Consider the following 23,615-nt stretch of genomic DNA (forward strand, 5'->3'; position numbering starts at 1 on the left):
ATGGGTGGCTGTACACGTCAATCTTTGGTGGCAGTAAGTGTTGTGACGACACTGGGGCAGCATAATGGGGTGGGGCTCTGAACTCAGCCATTAGGCTCTGTAACTGATGCTGGAGGGTGACATTCTGTTGCCTCACTTCTTGAACGACAGCTACTAACTCAGAGATGTTGATGTCTAAGCTCCGATTGCTTAGAGGATGGTTCTGGCTTGTGTCACTTGGGTCTCCCTGCACCAGTTGTATCTTTTCAGGGACAGTGGGCCGTGTTGCTAGCTCAATTTGACTTATTGGTGATACAGATCTGGAGCTGGCCACTTCATCCCCTTCATGCTGTTGTTCGACCACTTGCTACAATGCCGGTGCAAGGCCCCTGATTGCTGATCCTGGTCCACTTAGGTCATAATCCAGAAGGTGCTTTGGAACATTTTTCTGTCTGGTGACCGTGTGCTGTAACTCAGGGGCATTCATCTTCACACAGCTATCTGCTTTACTCTGGCTCGAAGGACCAAATTGTTTTAGAGTGTTTAAGTATGCTGATTTGAATATTTCAGAACGCTGTGGAGAGTCGGTTAGAACCCTTAATATGAATGCACATGAATCCGTGATCTTCCAAAGTGAATATCCTTTATTCTTGAGGCATGATTTACAACTGAGATTGCCTTTGGGCTTGATGAAAGGACTGTATCTTGTGTGTGTGTGGTCTACAAGAAACAAATATACAATAAAGTATAATGAGTACTTGAAATACAAACGAATTACCTCAACTACATAAACTACATGTAGCCTACAACTTAGCGATTTCACCCGGCAGATAATTATCTAGGCATACGTTACTAAATCAAACATTCAAACGGTAACGTCTCACTCAACTGACACCCGAATTTCAAACTTACATTCAGCATGAAATTACTGTCTAAATATTAACATCAACATACAAGACATGACAGCATTACTCACTGTTTTAGGAACGCACACTGCTTGAATCAAACAGCAATCTAAATGGCTAAAACATGTCAACTAAACTTCAACTTAAATCTTAAAGGCCTTGTTGCAGGGTTCATTTTCCAACGAATTTGCACAATTTGCTTGTTGATAATAAACATTTAAACTGTTATCCATTGTATTTGATGTTGTTGGGTATCACAAAACGGAATATAATGTAGCGTCGGCGCATAAAGACTGTGTTAGCGTTCTCCAGCGAAAGGCATGCTGGGACTCGAGGGTGAACAATCGGGGGGTTTATGTCGTTATTCTTCTAAGTTAGAAGTGTAAAGTTAGCGTCTTTATTGTGACATGTTTCCCTTTTAGTTCTCCCTCGTGTGTGATCCTTTTTGTGTGGGGGGCTGCGACCTCCCCTGTATGTGTGTAGTGTGTGTCTGCTTGACCTGCCCCGTGTGTATTGTGTTCTGTGTCTTGGTCTCAGTCTTGGTCTGTGTCCCTGCCCTCGTTCTTGAGCCAATAAAGCTGCCATTGAACAACGTTGGTGTCGTGTGCATTAAACGTTACATTGGTGTCAGAAGCGACTTTCGAACATGGCCTCCACTCAGCGGAAGCAGCTGGGAGCGGGAGACCTCATCACTGGGTGGAGGCCCACGCAAGAGGATCCAGAGAGAGCCCTTGTAAGGGCTACTAAAAAGCTCGGGGCCTTCTATCGCTACAGTCGACGGAGGAGAGGAGCTGTCGCCGGGATCTGCCTGCTGCCATGGGAGGAGATCTGGCCGGAAGAAGCGTTCGCGGAGAAGACGACGCTGGCCTGGGCGCTGACTCCGCTGCGAGCCGCGACGCGTGGGCAGAGCCGAGGGAGTGCGGCGAGGAAGAGGTTCCTAGACAATGGACGGTTGGCGGAGCCGCTGAGGGCAGCGAACTCACGACGGTGGAGCAGCTTTGATGGAAAGGCCCTCTAGTGTGTGACTGTTTTGGTGTGTGCTTTAACTTTTGGGTGCGTGTGAGGGGCACCGTGCAGTGCTAGGCGCTAGTTCTAGTTGGCCTGTTGGCCGGCGCCTTTAAAAGGAAAAAAAAAAAAAGTTCGTTGTGAGGAGTTCGATAGCACGACCATCTCGGGGGTCGTGCCTTCGCCGAGGCCGCGAAGGAGTGGAACGGGCCGGGAACAGAGCAGTACGGCTCTGCGAGATGGCAACACGAGGAGGGACGCCGAAGACGGTAGCTGCAGCGGGAGAGCTCAGCGCGGTCCGGTTGCTGTGGAGTCGGTGCCTGTCTGTCCCGGTCGGCGACTCGACGGAGCGGAGTGGCGTTGGCGCAGCTTCACCTGGCCCCCCTCGAACCCCGGTGCTTGGTACAGTGTCGACGGTTGTAAGGCCACCTAGGGCCCCGTCTGGAGAGGAGGAGTGCCGTGGTGACACGCCGCGGAAAGTGCAGCCTGAGGGCGGCTGCTGAGAGGGAGCTGGTGACGAGCGGGTCGGCCACGTGGCTGCTAGCACGCCCGAACTGGATTGCTAGCAGCGTGGCGCCCCGTTGAGTGAGCTCCTGCGGCGCGTGCACCCCACGTGAGTTGGCGGAACTGTCGCACTGGACTGAGTGGCGGGCGACGCGCGCCGACGCTAGCATGTGGCTACCTCGTGGTCGTTGCCGAGGACGGCAACGGCTTGTTGGGGGAGCTATGTAGCGTCAGCGCATAAAGACTGTGTTAGCGTTCTCCAGCGAAAGGCATGCTGGGACTCGAGGGTGAACAATCGGGGGGTTTATGTCGTTATTCTCCTAAGTTAGAAGTGTAAAGTTAGCGTCTTTATTGTGACATGTTTCCCTTTTAGTTCTCCCTCGTGTGTGATCCTTTTTGTGTGGGGGGCTGCGACCTCCCCTGTATGTGTGTAGTGTGTGTCTGCTTGACCTGCCCCGTGTGTATTGTGTTCTGTGTCTTGGTCTCAGTCTTGGTCTGTGTCCCTGCCCTCGTTCTTGAGCCAATAAAGCTGCCATTGAACAACGTTGGTGTCGTGTGCATTAAACGTTACAATAATACGAAAAAGCAGGTACTATTTCACAGCATTTGAAGTGATTCTCCTTTCCCCCTCAATGCATTGCATTACGTCACCTTGGGGAGACTACAGACCAAAGCCCACCTTGAGACCCTTGAGAGTAACGAGAGAGGAGTAAAGAGAGACGAGTAAGGGATTGTTCAGCAGTAGATAGCGCAGATTATAGATAAATAGATAGGCTATAGATAGCCTAGATATGTATATAGACAGATAGATAGCTAGATAGATCATGTCATTATGCTGGTCACAGGGGAGCTCCTCGACCAGCGGCCAAAATGCACTCGCTTCCCTAGTTACTGCAGCTCTCCACCACAGTTTCCATCGGGATGGCACAGCCCACACAAGCACCTGCAAAACTGCGACTTGCCCATATTATCTCCCACTTTGGTAAGCCGTACCCTGACGATGTCAATGGCAATCAATCACGAGCAGTAGTTATCGAAAATATTCATGCTGAAGACACGATCAGCCTAATCGGCGGCGGCTAGAAGCTAAGTAACTGGGGTGGCTCACAGGTGGGACTAAAAAGTTAGCCCAGCTAGCTATCATGATGCTTCATATTCTGATCTTCTGACTAAGTTTGCCCGGTAGCCTACTTATCTGAACTAACGACATGATCACTATCACTAGATATAAAGAACATGTTGACTTTCATTCGGTGCTGTTCACTGACAGTAACAAAAAAAGTGTCGTAATGTTATAAGCATAATACATTGAACTGAATAGGTGCATTATGTAGCCTCATAACGAGGCCTCTCAAATTCAGAAAATTGCATTAAACTAAAATCGGAAGACATTGTTATCTTTGTTAGACCATAGGGTCGTTGTCATATAAATGCTGTAACGAAATTCGAAGTGTAAATATACAAACTTTATGTTGTAAGTGTAACCGCGACCGTTTCCCATAGGAATGAATGTAAAACATACCCTCCAAAACGAGACCTCCCGAAATTCAGAAAAATTACTAAATTGATATCAGGCACCGTTATTACCATTGGTAGATCATAGGGTAGCTGTGATATAAATGCTGTGACGAAATTCGAAGTGTAAATATACAAACTTTATGTTGAAAGTGTAACCGCGACCGTTTCCCATAGGAATGAATGTAAAACATATACCCTCCAAAACGAGACCTCCCGAAATTCAGAAAAAATACTAAATTGATATCAGGCACCGTTATTACCATTGGTAGATCATAGGGTAGCTGTGATATAAATGCTGTGACGAAATTCGAAGTGTAAATATACAAACTTTATGTTGAAAGTGTAACCGCGATGTCCATTGAAATGCATTGAAATGAATGAAGCGCAGATCAAGTAGTCCCCAAAGTGACGTCATCACCGAATTGCATACAAAAAACCCGCTAATGCTAAAAACAACAAAAACTGGCATTTAACACCATTTGGAGACATTTTTAAAATGATATACATATATTGAGTGCTTTATGTACCCATTAATCAACAGTGGTGTTTAACCTGCAACACAGGCTTTAACGGACACTGCACTGGCACTGCAAGCTTACAAAAATGTATGGGATTAGTTTGTTAAGCAAACATGGCAGTCGTATTGACAGTCCTACACATATTCCGCCGCTTCCAGGTGAATACATCTGTGTGTTCACTTGATTCGCGAAGCCTTGCACACAGGCATTTCTGCCTGAAAGAGATGCCTGATAAGTGCCCAAAAAGCATTACAGTATGGACGCAGAGTGCAGGGACTTGCCTAAAATGACTTTGGTGTCACCACTGTCAGTATCCAAGCTGCACATATAGTCATATCTACAAATAAAGAATTAACTCACCTCTATGATCAACAACATATGCGTGATCACTTCATTCATTTGTCCATTCATCATGTTCATTATCATGTTTATAATAATAATAACACCAAGGTAACCAAAACCCAATAACCTTTTAGATATAATAATTATTTTTTTTATGACAGATATACAAAAACAAAAACAAAAAAAGCATGCAGATGAATCAAAATGTAGAATGTTCTTTAATTCTTCCAGACGAATTTCTGTTTATTCAGAGTCTGGCATCATTCTAGGAGGAGCACTGAGATCTCTGCTCAAGAGTTGTCTGATTTAATACTACTACTACACCCAGTTTTGGTACCAACAGCATCCAAAATCAGCTCCTCAGTATCTTATCAGTATTTGGGGCAAAACCAGACCTCAGCTGTAGATCCTCATCTGTCTGCAAGGTAGCAAACTCACAGATTGTTGATATTAAACGAAAACAATGGCAATGACTATTGCAAATAAATGCATAAACTATGCCTAGGAAAACAATGACATTGTGCTTGATTCCTAATTTCATGTCTCTGAACCTCACAGTGTCAGATGGTGTTCTTTATGAAATTGAAAAAATATATATATCATTTAAAAAGACGTACTTTGGAAAATAGATTTTATTTTTGTGCAACTACATTTTTGTGTATCTACTGTACATTGTAGATACCGAATAGCATACATCCAAAGACAGGTTTTCAAACCTTGCCTGCCATGAAGCATGACCTTTTAAGATGTTCAGACCAATAAAGCACTTCATTCAAATTCACAAGCGAACATCTATCATACGTTTATTAATATTTATTGTAAAAACTTTCCAATGCATACAGTGTGGAACTGAATCCATAACGCTCTCACAAAGTCATTTCTGTTTGTATTGGAGCCAGGAGGGAGGAGCTAGAAAGAGAAGATCATGATAACGTCACAATGCCTACCCATGGGAAACTTCAAATGGTGTTACTTTAGCAGACCTCACAGTTGCTAACCTCCAAAATGATTTTCTTTCTAGGCATATTACTTATGGACCTCTCAGGTAAACACAATGTTTTGTGGCATGCTGTTGGTCGTTATGAACTTTCAGAATTTAGCACTTCTGTCAAATAATGGAGAAAGAGACATAACAAAAGATAAAAATATATATTTTTTTCTTTTCAATTGTCTTTTTTACTTTTTATCATTTGTTCATTTGTTTGTTGTCTGTCTTGTATGCCTTAGTGTCACGGGTACGCTGACAACTATGCCGCTCCATCTGGCATCTTTTGTCTTGTGTTTATTATTTTTGAAATATATTTGTCATGTCTTGGTGTCATTGCTGTAAAAGAGTTTAATGCTCAGTCAATTTCCCCTGATTAAACAATGTTTGATGATGATGATGAAATATGACATACCATCTCTTTTCAGGTAACGCCCATGGGAACAAAATCACTCCAAACAGAGTTGAACTCAACATGATTGAGGGACATAATTTAACCCTCTCCTGCAGCATTAGTTACAGCTCTGGAGACTATCTACAGTGGTATCGACAGTACCCAAGATCAGCACCTCAGTTTCTCTTGTTCATCCTTAGTGATAAGACAGAAACATCAAATGTGGATCCTCGATTCTCTGGGAGAATGAATAAGGAGTTCAGTCAAATGTTCCTGGAGCTCACTGCAGCTGAACTCACAGACTCTGCTCTCTACTACTGTACCATGAGGCCCACAGTGAAGGAAATGGGCTAACTGTTGTACAAAAACTCACATGGCATGACAAGACATGAAATAAAATGCACCATATCTTACATTCCAATCAGGAGGTATGGATGAAGTGTTTAAGCCTACAGAGATTAAAGTCATCAAATGAATACATACATGTTTATTTATGTTTATTATGATTACATTCATGTTCATGATCCATCAAATTGATTCTCTAACCCCTGTTTACTGAACCTCTGCAGGAGCCAATGAGTCATACTAAATCATAACATGTAAAACAATGTTTATTTTGTCCAATTGTAGCTCACATTCAGTGTTTTATATAAAATGTATTTGACTGTATGTCACATACTAGAAAACTCAGCTGCACTTGGACTGCAATATCACTGGGAACCAGGGTGGGGCGACATTTCAACACTACATGTCGATTAGATGTAGATGTTTATTTGTGTCTCAGAGCTGTGAGACATTAGACAGCTTGTGTCATTGCACAAAATAGTCATGACCCTCTGAAGAAATATATTACACATTCTGATTGTTTCTTACTGTGGTAAGTAAACTTTTCCACCCAGCTTCACCTTAGTGATTGATTGATAGTTTCATTTTTTAAATGTTTAGTACTTAAGTTAATACCTGCCAATCTGGGCATTTTTCTTATCTTGTAAAATGTCTGATGTCTGTTTTTTTTACAGTTGACGGAGGGATGGAGGACTCTGTTAATCAGCCATCAAATCAGGTAGTCGGCATAGAGGGTGAATTGGTGACACTCAGCTGTAAATATGATGTGACTAATACAGGCTACCAAGTCTACTTGTTTTGGTACAAATGTCAAGCAAATGACTTCCCTCGATATACAGTATGCTGCAGAGATACTCTTTCAGAGATAGGGGGCAATGATGAACTCAAAGGAAGACTTAAAGCTCAACTCAACACCACTGTGAAATCTGTCCCTTTAACAATCCAAAATCTGCAAGTGTCTGACTCTGCTCATATCTAACTGACTACAGTAAATCATTGTCCTCATTAACTATTACATATGTCACATATAAACTAGGTGGTGGGGAGTATAATCAACTTGCCAGTCAGCCTGTTGAAAGTATATTGGCTGAATTTATGAAGAGACTTGCAATAGACATGAACAACCTTACCAGAAAATATATCCCCTCCACTGTAAAAATCGGCACACTTAGAAAATTATAGAGAATTGCAGAGGCAATATTGAGTATTGTATTGTGATAAAAATTTAAATGTAATGAAGAGACCTGGTACAATGTCCCCATATCATCTCTGACCGGAATTTTTTGGAAATTAGATGATTGCACATTGAAATGTGTCAAAAATAAAAATCCCTAAAATATGACTGTTATTTCCCAACAGTCACAATTGTGACCGGACATAAAACACTCCTTTTCACCCACATTTTCATTAAAATTTGAAAAAATAATAATTGATTACTTCAAAAGGTTACTCAAGACACATGATTTTGATATTTTCATGTCTGGGAAAAATGTGGGATTAAGTCATGTTTTGGATTTGTCCCTGCTGCGTGTTACTCTTCTGAGGGCGTGGATGTTATGGAGTAATAAGGTACATGACCACGGGATGGCAGCATTTCTGAATGTAGTCTGCAATTCAGTTCCATTCCATTTTATTTACACAGCATCATACCAATGTATATCTCTCACAGCACGTAAAACAACCCAATGTGAGTTTGAGACACTAAGGTGAGAGGAAGAAATCTTGAGTAGAACCATGATTTATAAGGGGGACCTATATCTTCTTGGAGACAACGTGGTAAAGAGACAAGTTGAACTTTTGTATCAGCATAAGTACATTAGCATATGGTGCAGCATTGGTGCAAGAAATGTAGTATGATGTAGTTTGTTATAAAACAATTTGTATCATCATCAAATTATATCAGTTCATATTATCACAACATGAGTTAGAGGTCACTTTAGAGGCCAAATAAAAGAAAAAAAGAGCAACATTCTCATTTATATTCTGAGTACTCATACAACATTTTAATGTACAGTGTAAAGACTGCATTGACATGGTACCATTGATATTTGTAAAAGTGATATTTGTTCAAGGAGAATTCCTGTCCGTTTTTGAGGTATTGGTATTACAAAATGAACACAGTTGTGATGATGTACAGAGCTTACTCTGTACGCATTGTCTGTTAGTCCACTTAAGGTATTCCTGAGTAGCCCCACCTCACCAGCTCAGCTGATGCTTGATTTTTTGCATCAGCCACTTCTGCAGGAGGAGGAGCTGACAGGATGTGTTCTGAAAAACGTTTCCACCCAGATGAGAATGTGAGTTTGAGCTCAAGCTGAAGAATCTTAAGGGCCCATCGTGATCTTCATTGAGTTCACTATGCTTCACTACATAGTGCCACTCCTCATGACCATAGCAGGTACAGATAACATTTTTAAATGTCATTTTCACATGACATTTGGTGTAATAATAAGCATATCTGGGATACAAAACTGAATGAATGTCATACCATATGGCAACATTGCTACATGGTTAATATATTTTGGTTCTTAATAAGGAAAATTCTATTTATTTTTCTTCTCATAGGACTCACTCATGGGAATGATATTACTCCAGACAGGACTGAAGTGTCTGATGTGGAGGGATCCGATTTAACCCTTTCATGCAGCTACTCCTATTTAGGTTCACCCAACATGTTTTGGTATCGACAGCATCCAAAATCAGCTCCTCAGCATCTTATGACCTTTGCCTTTGCCGGGCAGAATCAGACATCAGATGTGGACCCTCGTTTGTTTGTTAGAATGACTAAAAACAAACTCTATCTGGATCTCTCCTCTGCTGAACTTTCAGATTATGCGCTCTACTTTTGTGCCCTGAGGCCCACAGTGAAGACTAACTAGCTAACTGTCACACAAAAACCTAACAGGAAGTTCTGTCTCTACTGTACTCATAATACTAACGCTCCTTCCACATCATTAAATTATGAAATTTTCCAGACTTCTAATTTTAACTTTTAATTCTGATTGAGAGAGGATCATGCAGCCACTGGTTTAAGTTTCGGTTCCCATCTACTAAATGGATCAAACTAAGTTCCAAAAATACAACTTATAGATAAACAAATGGAAAACCCAGTTATTTTCAACCAAATCTGCTTTAAGCTTGTATAATGTTTAATTTTACCAATCACTCCAGGGATAGAAGTGTCCTCACATTGCAATGCCACTGCAAACCTTGGTGGGGTGAAATCAGTTCATATCACATCACATGGTAAATAATAATGATGTCTTTTGCCTGAAGAAGACCCAGCAGGGTCGAAACGTTGCCTGTTGTGCATTAAATATATGGGAGTCAAAAGCAGTGTTGCGGACATTATATTGTTTCAATTGAGTACGTTTTCTTTTGTCCTGCACCTGCCAGAAGGTGGGATGTGCACACAATAACTGTTTGCTGAAAATAATAATGTGTCATGCATGGCAAAGAAACTGACAATAAAATTATACTCCACCTTTCATTCATAACCTCCCAGGGATCAAGAGAAGTCATGCTTATTCTGATCATTTGGAATTGGTGAGAAATCTTTTTGATTAATGGGGTTTGTCAGATGGGCACCCTCACCTGTCTGTGAATTTAAGTTCCCAATAGCCTTGCCAGTGGTGCTGTCTAGCATCCCATATCCACCCTCCCTAAACTTACACTTGATTAATGGGACACATGTCAATACCCAACCCAACAACACCTCAGGATAAACCTCCAGCATTACTGAGAGACTTCTCCACAACTATGACCGAAGGTAAGTCCAGTCATTCAGCTATACTTAAAGGTCCATATTTCATAGAATGTGCTCAAGGCCAAATTCACAGCATTCGGTCTCTTAAAACATGAGAATATTAATAGATTATATAACAACATGGTGATAAACTAGAGTGTTAAATGGGTGAGGTGGCCCATACATGTATATCTGTAAAAGACATGAGAACAGACTTCCCTGATCTGCTTCCCTACCAAGTCTTCCATCGATAGTTCGGATCTCTTAGCTGTGTGCAGTATTTTACAGGCTATGATGTTTTGTTTTTTTACTGGTGACGGATACATTTCCTGTGTCTTGTTTCATCTCCAGTGAGCAGACAATCTGATAGACACACAATAGCACATCAGAAAGAGCACATTACTGACTTGCTGCTGCATCAGACTTCTGCAAACACTTCTTCTGATCCTCTTTATGTCTACAGGTAAACTGTAAAACAAACCAAAGAAATAATTATTCAAGAAATATTTTTTATTCTTTCTGTATTGTTACATGGTACTGTTGGGGTTAGTAGCCATAATTCTAATTTGAATTGTTTGATATTATCCATACATATGGATTTTTTTTCATTTGTTCTTTTTTTAAATTCATTTTCATTTCAGACATAATGGCTGACAGATTGGATCCCGAGAGACAGACAATCTCTCACCATGAAGGGGACTCAGTGAAAATGAAATGCACATTTGTAGCCAGCAGCAGTTACATTAGGCTTTACTGGTACAGAAAGCATCCAAATGAAGCTCCTCAGTATTTACTGTTGAAAGGGGCTCGATCTCAGCCAGGTGAACATAAATCTGACCAACGGTTTCAGGTTACTACAGAGCACTCATCTACTGAACTCATTATTAATGGCCTGACTTTGGCAGACACAGCTCTCTACTACTGTGCCCTGAGGGATGTTACCCAGTGATACAAAGTCAGCAAGAAGCTGAACAAAAACTAATTTGTATTTCATGCCAACAGACATCAAAGACATTTCCTGTTAGTGTTCTGAAAACAGTCGCCTGCCAACAGAGGTTTGGAGTTGAACACTGACTGTGGTCACACCTGTTACCAGAAATAAGTGCTATTAGACTGTAGTAACTCATGGCTGTTACCAGAAATAAATGCTATTAAACTGTACAGTAACTCATACAAATAAATATCAATACACTTTAGAAATTATGCTAATACAGAGGAAAGGTGTACTGTACATATACATATGTACCAGGGTATTTTCCACGGTGGCCAATCAACATTACACATACATGGCTGTGAGGTTTTCAAACAGGCAAGGTCCTTCATCTGCACTTTGTTGAATTAGGCCCATGATATCTACAGAATTAGGCCCATGACATCTACAAAATGCTCAACACAGAATGCTTTGTGTGCAAAACTGCACAAAGCAAATGTAATCTTTCGGGAATATTAACATCGGCAAACAGTAAAAGTAAAAGGTTAACATCAAAATGTGTTAGTCTACCTTATGAGTGCAGTTATCATTTCAAACTGAGGGGACATAACTGTATTATAAGACTGCTGGTTTCTCACTCACCAGTGCATCCATGGCAGTGCACCCCCTACCTACTCACCCCACTAATCTCAACATGATCCCTCCATTCTACTCACTCAAAGCGCCTCCACACCACCAGAACAAGACTTAGAACAATGGGTGATCGGGCCTCTCTTAAAAACTTAAAACATTATTTTTTAGCAGACTAAAACCTGGCTAGCTGCTTTTTTAACTCTATAATCGGATGCTGCCTATTAATGTTTTTTTATTTCTTTAAGTGTTTTTAATGTTTAAATGTCTTTTGCCCTGTAGCACATTGAGATTGGCTGAAAATGTATACAGTAACTGAATGAATTTTCTCTGCAGGTTGGTCTGGAAAAGAGTCTATTGATGTATTTGATAAGGCTTGTCGCTCTGTACTTTGTGCTGTTCTCATTGTGAACTGAGGGGGGCGCAAATGTAATGCCAAAACCTGCAGAATGAAGCTCCAATGCACCACATGTGTGTGTCAGAATGTGATATAAGAACTGAAGGAGACAGAGAGAGTCCAAAGTGAGCCAGTCACCACAGTTCAACTATGGAATATTGCATAAAGACATTCATTCTAGCTGTTTATTTCAGTGGTAAGAAATATCCTAAAATACAGTATAAATAGATAGATAGATACTTTATTGATCCCCCAAGGGGAAATGCAAGATACAGTATATAATGTAATGTTTAATCATATTTTTCAATCTTTTTGGTATTTCATGTGGCTCTGTTGTCTTCACAGTGTGCTCTGCAGTGGGGGACTCTGTTACTCAACCTAAAGATGGGATGGGTCTGGAGGGCAGCATGGTGACACTCAACTGTCAGTATGAGACACCTGCATTAGCAGGCAGCCAGTATCTCTTCTGGTACCAGCAGAAACCAAACGGATTCCCAAAATATATTCTACTGAAAACATCTTTTAGACAAGACAATGGCCCAGATTTTGAGGGGAGATTCAATGCTACACTCAACACAGACACAAAAACTGTTAATCTGACTCTCCAGGATCTGCAAGTGTCTGACTCTGCTGTGTACTACTGTGCCCTGCAGCCCACAGTGACAGCTGCAGACTCAGCTCTCATACAAAAACTGTCTTAGTCAAGAGACACCTGAAAATGGTAATGACACAAATGTGGAAAACATCATTTACACTGAATTGATTTTAGTTAAAAATATTCAGAGAAAATGCACAAATATACTAGATCCTCGCCTGATGGTGAGGCAGAGAGTGACGGAATCTATGCCTATATTAGTGCTTGCAATGAACAAACATATGTACTGGGCAAAAATGTAAGCAAAAGGAATAACAGTTTGCGATAAAAAGGGAAAAGGGAATAACAATATCACTTTCTCCAGCACCTGTTTTATCCAGCAGGTGAACCAACATGTCACACTGACATTGTAAATGCCTGTTGTTAGCTAGCCTATCTCTAAATAGAGACTGTGAATGCCAGGCACCATCTTTCAGGATATCATATGATGAGCAAATTCAGGTTATCACCTCTTTCCTTAATGGTCTAAACATGTTGGTCAACAGCACAAAGACTTTTGCTAACACTTTAATTGAAGGTATCTACATAAGAGTGACATAACACTGTCATAACACTAACCCTAACTTGTCATAACAAAAACCAAATTACACTTGACAGAAGCGAGTGAAAGAAGCGTTGTGTCATGAACAATAATAACTTGTTCATAATGTTTATTACACGTTCATGACAGTGGCATGTCTCTCTAATGAAGATACCTTCAAATAAAGTGTAATCAGACTTTAACTTAACTCAACCTGTCTTGTTTCCAGGGGATGAGGTTACAGAATTACTGCACAGTATTAAATCATGACACTAGAGGCAGTGAAAGACAGTGAAAGAGAGAGAGAAAATAAAAAGGCATAATAAGCTGCATTGTTTGTTGGCTGTCATCACAGTTCAGTTATATAACTATAGCAGTACAATGCTGTCTCTCATTTTAGCAACCCATTAGGCAAACTCATTTGCTATGAATTGTAAATGCATATCTACAGATTACTAATTCTTTGTGCCATTAAAACAAGCAAATTGTGTCCCTCATTGCTACAGTATACCCACATTAAAGCTGCAGTTGGGAAGTCTGACAGATTGAGGGGACTTGAGGAGCCAAAATGTTCAATGTTTACAACTCTCATGCCCCTCCCCCACTACCACCGAGCACCCTCTCATGCCCCTCCCCCACTACCACCGAGCACCCTCTCATCGAGTTTGTGCTCTTCAGTGCGCACCAGGCTGCACCAGATTGACCGTCTGATCTCAAACAGCTCTGATTGGACCCGAGTGAACAACAGGTGTTTTAAAAACCCTCACTAAACGTACAACATGTTCAGTCATGACCCACTAAATGAAGATAAATCGTTAATGAGTGTAATAATGCTGTTGTGCTGTGTGACATGAGAGTGTAACTTCCTGATGTATTTCCTTTCTCTTTTAAAAGGTACAGACACACTTTCAGTCATTCACAGAGCAGCACATCAGACAACAAATTACACACACACACACACATCCCAAATATAACTGATCTGGAAGGGACATGGGCAAACCACTACTTCTGATTCTCATTATCATCACTGGTAAACTGACTTTTTTCTCTTTTTTTCTCATGGTTTTTTTATGATGCACATTTTGATTTTGATTTCTTTAATGTGCTTGTTTGCAGAAATAATAGCTGACAGCATTGATCCTGATCGGGACCGAAGTCACCCAGAAGGAATGAAAACAGTTACCCTGAAATGTTCATATGAGACAAGCAGCCGTAATGTTCACCTTCACTGGTACAGACAGTATCCTCATCAGGCACCACAATGGCTTCTATACAAAGGTGCGCGATCATTCAGTAGATATGAGAGCTCAGACCCACGATTTGCCTCTAATACTGGTGAAACATTTACTGAACTCATCATTAAAGATCTGACTCTGGCAGACACAGCTCTCTACTACTGTGCTCTGAGGGTAGCCCAGTGATACAAAGACTCAGAGAAGCTGTACAAAAACTTACATTTAAAATAGGATGCTTTTTATTCAGAGATCAAAGTAAATTCCTCTCTGTGCTATGATATCAGTTTAAAGGAATACGCCACCCCTAGGTGAAATTGGGTCTCTCCCCGCAGTCCCTAGAGTTGGATGAGTGAGCCAATGCGTTTTATAGCCGACCCAGCCATTGTCCTAATCTAGAAACGGCCCGGTTAGCTTTATCTTAGCGTAGTCGCTGTAAACCGGCGCTGCCAGCTAGCATGTCGTTGCAAAAGTGAATCAAATAACTCAAGATTTTTTATAATTATTTCTCGTAACCTGTACATTCATATCGAGTACAAATATCAATGCAAATTAACACGAAGGGATTTACTAGACCAATTTAGATTTGGAACTATTTTCGGGCATAGCACCGGCAAAGCACCGCTGCCAGGCGCAAAGACATCACGCAGCATCTGTAAACCCTCAACTGACTGCATTTGTCAAACTGTTGACTTTGGTGTGTCATTTTCCTTTCAAATACATTCATTTTTTGTCCAATATTCAATGGTATAACATAGTGTTTTTATTATTATTGTTGTTCATTTCACACTGGTACAGATAGTATCCTGATCAGGCACCTCAATGGCTTCTATAAAGGTGTCCTAAAGGTGTCCCTTACCACTGGTTCAGTACTCTTTTACAGCATCCAACACTTCTGTCAACATTACCCACCTCTAACATTGAAGATGCGTTTACTGAACTCAGAAGATTTGGCTCTGGCAGAAACAGCTCTCTATCACTCTTCTACTCCTCTCTTGCTCTTGTAGAGAAAAGATACAGAGTCACTCTTATACAACTGCAGCTTATTTTCCAGAGTCTTCTGGGCAGAACCGACTTTATGGGGTCCTATGGGGCCCTAAGCATACTTTGATTTGGGAACTCCCCACCACCTTAGCACCACCAATAATGTTGAATATGATCTATGCTTGATCAATTACACCAGTGGCGATCCTTAGACGTTATCGAATTATGACTTCAGTGGGCTATAATGTGGTCATCATGTCATTACCGGGCTAGATTTACCCTGCACTGTTCTCATCTAGCATGAAACAGCTAGTTAAACTCGTTTCCTCATTATCTTCCCCAAGGAACAGGCGGAGTGTCGTAATTGGATGAATTTAATGAAGAAAAGGTAAATCTGCAATAAATACAAATTACACAGGAAAGTGCTACAAATTATAATTTTTCTTTCACAGGTTATGGTAATCGTTTAGCCTTTCAGCTAAGTATGTTTCTAATTAACCAAATCACATAATCACATAGTGTAAAATATCTAAGTTTTCCTTACAGGTTCATTAGCAAATTGGTAATGATGGTTAAAAGTGATTAGGGGAAAGGCGAGAGACACGTATGGAGCACAGCTGAAGACGCACTGTCACAAGATATAAGCAACTCTTTGAACTCACTTTGCCAATGAGTTCAAATAATAGAGGAGTGCAAATGCGTGAAGGCTATGCTAGGTTTTAGTAAAGCATGTGCAGTGGTTCTTAAACGATTTGTCTGGCGGCACCCCAAAAAACATGGGCCAAGTCTCGTGACACCCTTCTCTCTAACCGACATAATTTGGTTTTGAAATGTTGTGAGATGGGGATTGGAAGCAGAGGCAGAAAATGTCTTCTCATAGGTATAGGTCAACATCAAAGGCATTATGTCAATGGGAGCTTTTGACTAAAAACCTTTACAAAAAATCAAATGCAAATTTCGTGACCGCTCCAATATTTTTGCCGACCCCCAGTTTGAGAACCACTGGTTTAGTGGGATGACTATTCCATACGGTCTCGTAAGCAGCCTCCTTCAAATGTGCCGTTGAATGTCAAAATACCGATGAATTTATTTGATATCGTGCTTTGCGCCGTTAAAGGGAATGATAGATGTCATTCTCATTGGTTTAAATGATGTTAGGCCCAAAACACACCCATGACTGATTAAAAAAAAAACTGAGGAACACCTTGTTGCGCCATGCGCTCAACGTTTGATAACGAAAACCCTCCCAATGTGGACTGGACGTACTAAATTTGAATAAGCTTTTGACGAGTGACGATGACTGTCATGATAGGGCCCTGATATTAACATGCCATCAGAAGGACCTGGCGAATGGGTGGGCTTATCCTGGTCTGCCCCGCAGCTTGTTTCTTGTACTGTCTGACTGAAGGAACTCACACACAAAAAGCAGATCCACCAATCCATGGGTCGTGAACAGTAAGAAGAAACAGCTGTTTCTGGAGATCTCATCCGCTGAAGTCTCAGACTCTGCTGTCTACTACTGCGCCCTGCAGCCCACAGTGTCAGGAACCTAACAACACTGTACAAAAACTAAAATTACACACACAGTTGTGTCTACAGTAACAGGAGGCCACATATGACACATCTTTTGTCATGACAATTGTCTAAACTACAGTATAAACTGTTTTTGATTGTGCTACAAATGGTACAATTCATGAACATACAAATACTAAATCTCTCTCTCTCTCTCTCTCAACTGTCATTTTTCAGAATAAACACATTACATGTATTATAGGTTTTTTCTCTATTTTAGTAATCCATCTGACTCAAATCAGAGGTCAGAGTTTATGTTAGTGTTCTAGTGTACCATCTGACTCAGACAGTTTATTGTTACCATAACTCAAAACATAGTGGCCATATTATCATGTGGATGTCTCCAAAAGTGATGGGAACAGTTTTTTTTTTCAGTTTTATCATTATCCTTATCACCAAAGATATTATGAAGTTCACCAACCCTCTACCAGTCAGAGGAGGAGCTGAACAGACAGCATCATGGTGACATCAGATTTAAGTGAAGGTGAAGAACTGAATCCAAGCAGATCAGCATACCACCCTGCCTCATGAAATACACTATGGACATTACCATGCTGATTCATGTAGCACTGCTACTGTTTTTAGCCTTCTTAGGTAAGAGCAGTTCTACATTTGCAATAGTATTACACAGCAAAATTATTATTATTTTTTTTTTTTAAAGAATGATAATGAAAACAGCAGCACATACAGTATTATGCATACTGATATATGTACAACTCTCATACATGTTGTTATATTTACATATTTCAGGTTACTTACATTTCTGTTTCTTTTCCTCTGGCAGGGCTCATAAATGCGAATATGATTACTCCAGATAGTACTGAGTTCTCTCATATGGAGGGATCTGGTTTAACCCTTTCATGCAGCTACTCCTCAAATCCACAGTCTTTACAGTGGTATCGCCAGCATCCAAACTCAGCTCCTCAGCATCTTCTCAGCATGTACGGTGTTGGGAATAATCAGACATCAGATGTGGACCCTCGTCTGTCTGGACTAAGGACTAAAGACAAACTCTATCTGCACGTCTCATCTGCTGAACTCTCAGACTCTGCTCTCTACTACTGTGCCCTGAGGCCCACAGTGACTGACAAACACACATCCTCATACAAAAACCTGCCTGTCTAAATGTGACCTTAAGTTTTATTTATAGAGCTTATTACAATTTCCTCATACACAACTATGGTGGTTTCCTAATGGTATCACATATCTGCAATTTGTATCAATGATATGGATGGCCATGCATGCAAATGCAAAACATACAAATGTTCATTTTATTTTATTTTGAGATTTCACAGAAAAAAATCATACTTAATGTTACTTAACACCTAAAGCTGTCTCATTGGAATGGGTTCAACCTGAACCTTTCTTAATCTTATTTATAATTAGTTACTCTATTGACAGACTAAAACATTTTTTTTCTGTCTGACATATGAAAGCATCTTTCATAGTAACCACCGATGACCAAAAAGAGAGGGACACTCCATACACTCTATGCATGTCCATGCATGCACTTCCTACACACAACCTCATATTAAATGACCCATTATGTGACCTAACATTAAAAAAGGACTTGAGGGGCACACAGAGACACTTTAGATTGAACTGATGATTGATCACAAACTTCAGCCATGACAATCTGGATGAAGATTTTACTTGAGACTTTAGATTGCTAAGATATCTCATACTGGGGCTTTATTATTTTCCCAGTGAAATATATACAGTATTTGCTCTTGCCACAGTATACTGTACATTATGAAGGAAAATGAACAGAACATATTTCTGCATTCTGGCAGAAAGTATTGGTAGACACACTTCAGTGAACCTCACCAGAGAAAGCTGTTTTATGTCATCATGGTGCCATCTAGTGGAATGGTGGTGTATGGCAGATATTCTTTACTGAATATTTGTCTTTGGCCTTAAACCAAATCATTAGGTCACACACACACACACACAGACACACACACACACACACACACATCACCTTATTCTGCTGAAAGTGTATAAAACAGCAGTATTTCAACTGTTGAAAAGATTAGAGTCTCAATGGGGGTGTGTACCACTGTACATGTGAGAAGGAGGAGTCTTACAGCTGTGTTTGGGTACTCATGAAGAACAACTGAAGAGTTGTCATGTGATTCTATTACACACAATTATGACCATGTGCAGCCTTCTCATTCTGCTTTTCACACTGATAGGTTGGTTTATTTCAGTTTTGAATATAAAAAATAAGTCAGACTCAAAAATTATGAAACACAAGTCTGTATGTTTTAAGTATTTGTACAAATATATATATTTTTCTTTTTAGGTGACAGTTTTCAAGCTGACATCACTTCAACCTCTACAGAACTTCCTGTCTCAGAGGGAGAAACAGCTTCTCTCTCCTGCACATACAGTGTTAATGTGGACAATCTTCAGTGGTATCGCCAGAATCCAGGATCTAAACCAGAATTCATCATCATGTTGTTTGAATCCAACAGTGATCCAGTGAAATCAACTCCTCCTCATCCTCGTGCCTCTGGTAAAGTGGATAAAGTCAATAAACAGGTTCTTCTGAATATCTCATCTGCTGAAGTCTCAGACTCTGCTGTCTACTACTGCACTCTGCAGCCCACAGTGACAGGAAACCCTACAACACTGTACAAAAACTCAATTACATGAACTCTATGTGAGCGTACTGTAAGCAAAGTGTAGCCGGAATGGACTGCTCACATAATTATGACCGCTGCACAGCGAAATTTCGCATGGCCAAATTTCCGTCACTGAAACTGGGACACTGAAAGACCGGGGTGCACGAAACTTGGTGATCATGTAGCCCCACAAGGATAGCATGGAACCATTGTTTTTCATTTTGATCTGTAGCCCCTGTGCTGGACAGGACCCCCCGAAAGGAGGGTAGGGCGGACACAGTTTTCTGTGAATATCTCGAGAACCGTAGGGTTTAGGAGGACCACCTTTTTTTGTATGTTGATCTTAAGGGGCCATGTACAGTAACCACTCATTTCATGTATAGCGCCACCTAGTTAAAAACGAAAAAGTAAAAATGAGGTGTTCGCAGGTATCTATGACCTAACATGGTCAAAACTGATCAGTATGACACCCTCTGAATGCACGCCAAGTTTCGTGGAATTCCATTCATGGGGGGCCATACAATAAATTAATTTATGTTACTGTACACCAACTGGCCTGTAGGTGGCCAGACACAGTTTTCTGTGAATATCTAGAGAACCGTAGGGCCTAGGAGGACCACCTTTTTTGTGTGTTGGTCTTAAGGGGCCATGTCAACCCATCCTATTACCACTCAATTCATGTATAGCGCCACCTAGTTAAAAATTAAAAAGCAACAAATTAGGTGTTGTAATCACAATATCTCTGGCTGACATGGTCAAAACTGCACGAAATTGAAAGTGTAGGATCAGTATGACACCCTCTGAATGCATGCCAAGTTTCGTGGATTTTTGTTAATGGGGGGCCATACAATACATTAATTTATGTGTACATTTAGTGACCATACACCAACAGAGTTTTCTGTGAATATCTTAAGAACCGTAGGGCCTAGGATGACCAATTTTTTGTGTATGTTTGCCTCCAGGGATCATGTTAACCCATTCCATATCCACATATTTGCATAAACAGATATTCACACACACACATACAGTACATTCACAGTAATCATACGTATGACACATACACACACAGTAGACATATGTACGCATGCATGCACATGCACACACACAGGCACACCCACACGCACACACACACACACACACACACACACACACACACACACACACACACACACACACATAAACACGTACACGCACACATGCACACAATTCAAGAATTATGAACAGGCAAGATGTGGGTGGGGTTGTATAAAATGTATTTTACATGTGAAATCTATGAACTAATCATGTTTTGGTTAGTACTTGGATAAGAAACCTCCTTGGAAGAGTAGGTTCCTGCTGGAAGTGGTGTTGGTGGCTGGCCAGTAGGTGGCACTCTTCCCTGTGGCCAAAAGCCACCAAACAAATATCAATCCCAATGTCCTATTGCAGTGACAGGGACACTGTACTGCAGATGTTTTCCTTTGCATGAATGTTAAATTGAGGTCCTGACTCACCATGGTTGTTAAAGATCCGATGGCACTTACTTAAAGAGTAGGTGGTTCCCTGATTTGCTTTATTTATGTACACATACATAAAGACACACACACATAAAAACACACGCACACAAAAACACGTAAACACACACACACTACACATGCACACACACACATACATGCACACACACGACACGCACAAACACGCACACAAACACATAAACACACATACACACACACGACACGCACAAACACGCACACAAACACATAAACACACATACACACACACACACACATGCACCCATACAAACACACCTACATACACAAACATACAGTAAGCACACGAACACACACACACACACACACACACAAAACACATATGCACAAAAACAACCACACACTCTGCACACACTCAATTACAAACACACAAAAAAGGAACAAAGTAGGAAATGAACACAATTTGACAAGCGTGACTTATTTTTGGGTAAAAAAAAATGTGCTGGACTGGGCGGCGGTCATATTTTGTACCGCTCTGCGGTACATCTAGTTGTGTCTCTGTTGTGTCCAACAGGCCACTCACGACAAGTGTTTTGTCGTGACAAATACTAAAGAATACACTTTAATTCACAGTGATTGTGCTAAACCACATCCGATCACTCATCAACTCTTAACCTGTAAATATTCTTTTTTTCAAAATAAACATGTGGAAGTTATTATTGTGTCTCCTTGTACAGTACTCCATCTGACTGATTGACATTTCTTAATCAGTGGAAAGAGTTTATGTTTGTGCAATATGCCATCTGGCTCAGATGGGCCACGGTTTGGAATCAACCTCAGTATACACAAAATATAATGGACATACATTAGCAGTGAAGTAATGGGTGTATTTTTCAAATCACTGTATTATTATATTGATCAATAAAGTTCTCTAAATTATGCTAAATACTCAAACCATCAGGGGAGGAGCTGAACAGACAGCATCACGGTGAGGTCAGGATAAAGTGTTTGAGAATAAAGAAGTGAATCCAAGCAGACCTGCATATCACATGAACTACACAATGTGCTCTACCATGATTAATGTGGTAACATTGCTAATGTTTTCAACCTTCTTGGGTAAGAACATTTGTATATTTTGCTGTAGTATTAGACAGCAGCCTTTATTAAGAAAATAGAATATAAATGAGTAAGAGCAACAAACAATATGCATACTGATATTTGTGCAAAACTCTCTCATTAAAGGTAACAGTGTTGGAAACTCTATTACTCCAGTCACTACAGTCAAGCATGCAATAGAAGGAGAACATGTTGAGCTCACCTGCAAGTACGATGGAACAGACTACAGTCTGCACTGGTATCGCCAGTTCTCTTACTCAGTACCACGGTTTCTCATGTTGGAATATCGAGGCTACATAACCAATGCAACTCCTCCTGTTCCTGGGTTATTAATCAAACATGACAAGACAGCAAAGCAAGTTTCTCTGGAGATCTCATCTGCTGAAGTCTCAGACTCTGCTGTCTACTACTGTGCCCTGCAGCCCACAGTGTCAGGAAACCCAGCTGAACTCAACAAAAACCCCCACAGCTAAGATCTAGAATAGAGTGCAATAACACCTAATTAAATATCATATTAACAATTGTTCTCAGTAAATCACAGTTGTCTGTCATAGAAAGCATACTATAGCAACCTATCGATATGAATGATCAAGTAGATGCTGTTATGAGACAGTCAATTTTTGCAATTAATGTGTCAGTCATGGTATGATTTCTGAGGAGGAGCTTCCTTGTCCTGAAATTATCGTTGGTACATGTACACAGATGTCAGTGTGAGTCTGAGTTGGGATCAGCTGCCCAAGCTGCACTCTTTCCTGTGTTGTGAACTTTGCTGAGTTAATCATGCTTCTCTATGCAGTGCTATTCCATACCGGATCAGTGTTTGCATATTTACAGTAACATGTTTCATACACGTGTTTCAACACTGCATTTCGGTTGTTGCTTTTACCTTACCAAAAGCCTATGCCAGTTATATATCCACCAGCTGCCTACCTGCAGCCTACTTCCAAAACTCCAAAGCTGCTGTCAGATTTGGTTCCGAGGACACAAGTTGCCTATTATGTATCAACAACACTCGATAAGAGTTTTTATGCTGTGTTAATCAATTAAATTCCCAGCAATTTGACAACAGCCCATTGTAATGTATATAACATTAGCATAACATTAGAACAGATTTGTTTGGAATGTCTGTATCCTGTTTTGTTATAGGCCCAATGATAATAGTTATATTTATACAGTGTTGGGAGGGTTACTTTCAAAACGTATTCCGTTACAGAATACAGAATACATGCCCAAAAATGTAAT

The 23,615-nt window shown here is 40.6% G+C and overlaps 1 long non-coding RNA gene across 1 annotated transcript; it reads left to right on the plus strand.

Annotated features, from left to right (window-relative positions):
* The first annotated feature begins 7,103 nt into the window (after positions 1–7,103).
* Positions 7,104–9,529, plus strand: LOC143134642 (uncharacterized). The gene is made up of 3 exons (XR_012988700.1): positions 7,104–7,213; positions 8,661–8,893; positions 9,061–9,529. It is a non-coding gene; the product is annotated as an uncharacterized LOC143134642 (long non-coding RNA).
* The last annotated feature ends 14,086 nt before the right edge of the window (positions 9,530–23,615 follow it).

The sequence above is a fragment of the Alosa pseudoharengus genome, unplaced genomic scaffold (genome assembly GCF_046254945.1).
Source record: "Alosa pseudoharengus isolate Yale_2024_CS ecotype anadromous, Long Island Sound unplaced genomic scaffold, YU_APseudo_1.1 YU_APseudo_1.1_scf_2, whole genome shotgun sequence".
Classification (NCBI taxonomy): Eukaryota; Metazoa; Chordata; class Actinopteri; order Clupeiformes; family Clupeidae; genus Alosa; species Alosa pseudoharengus.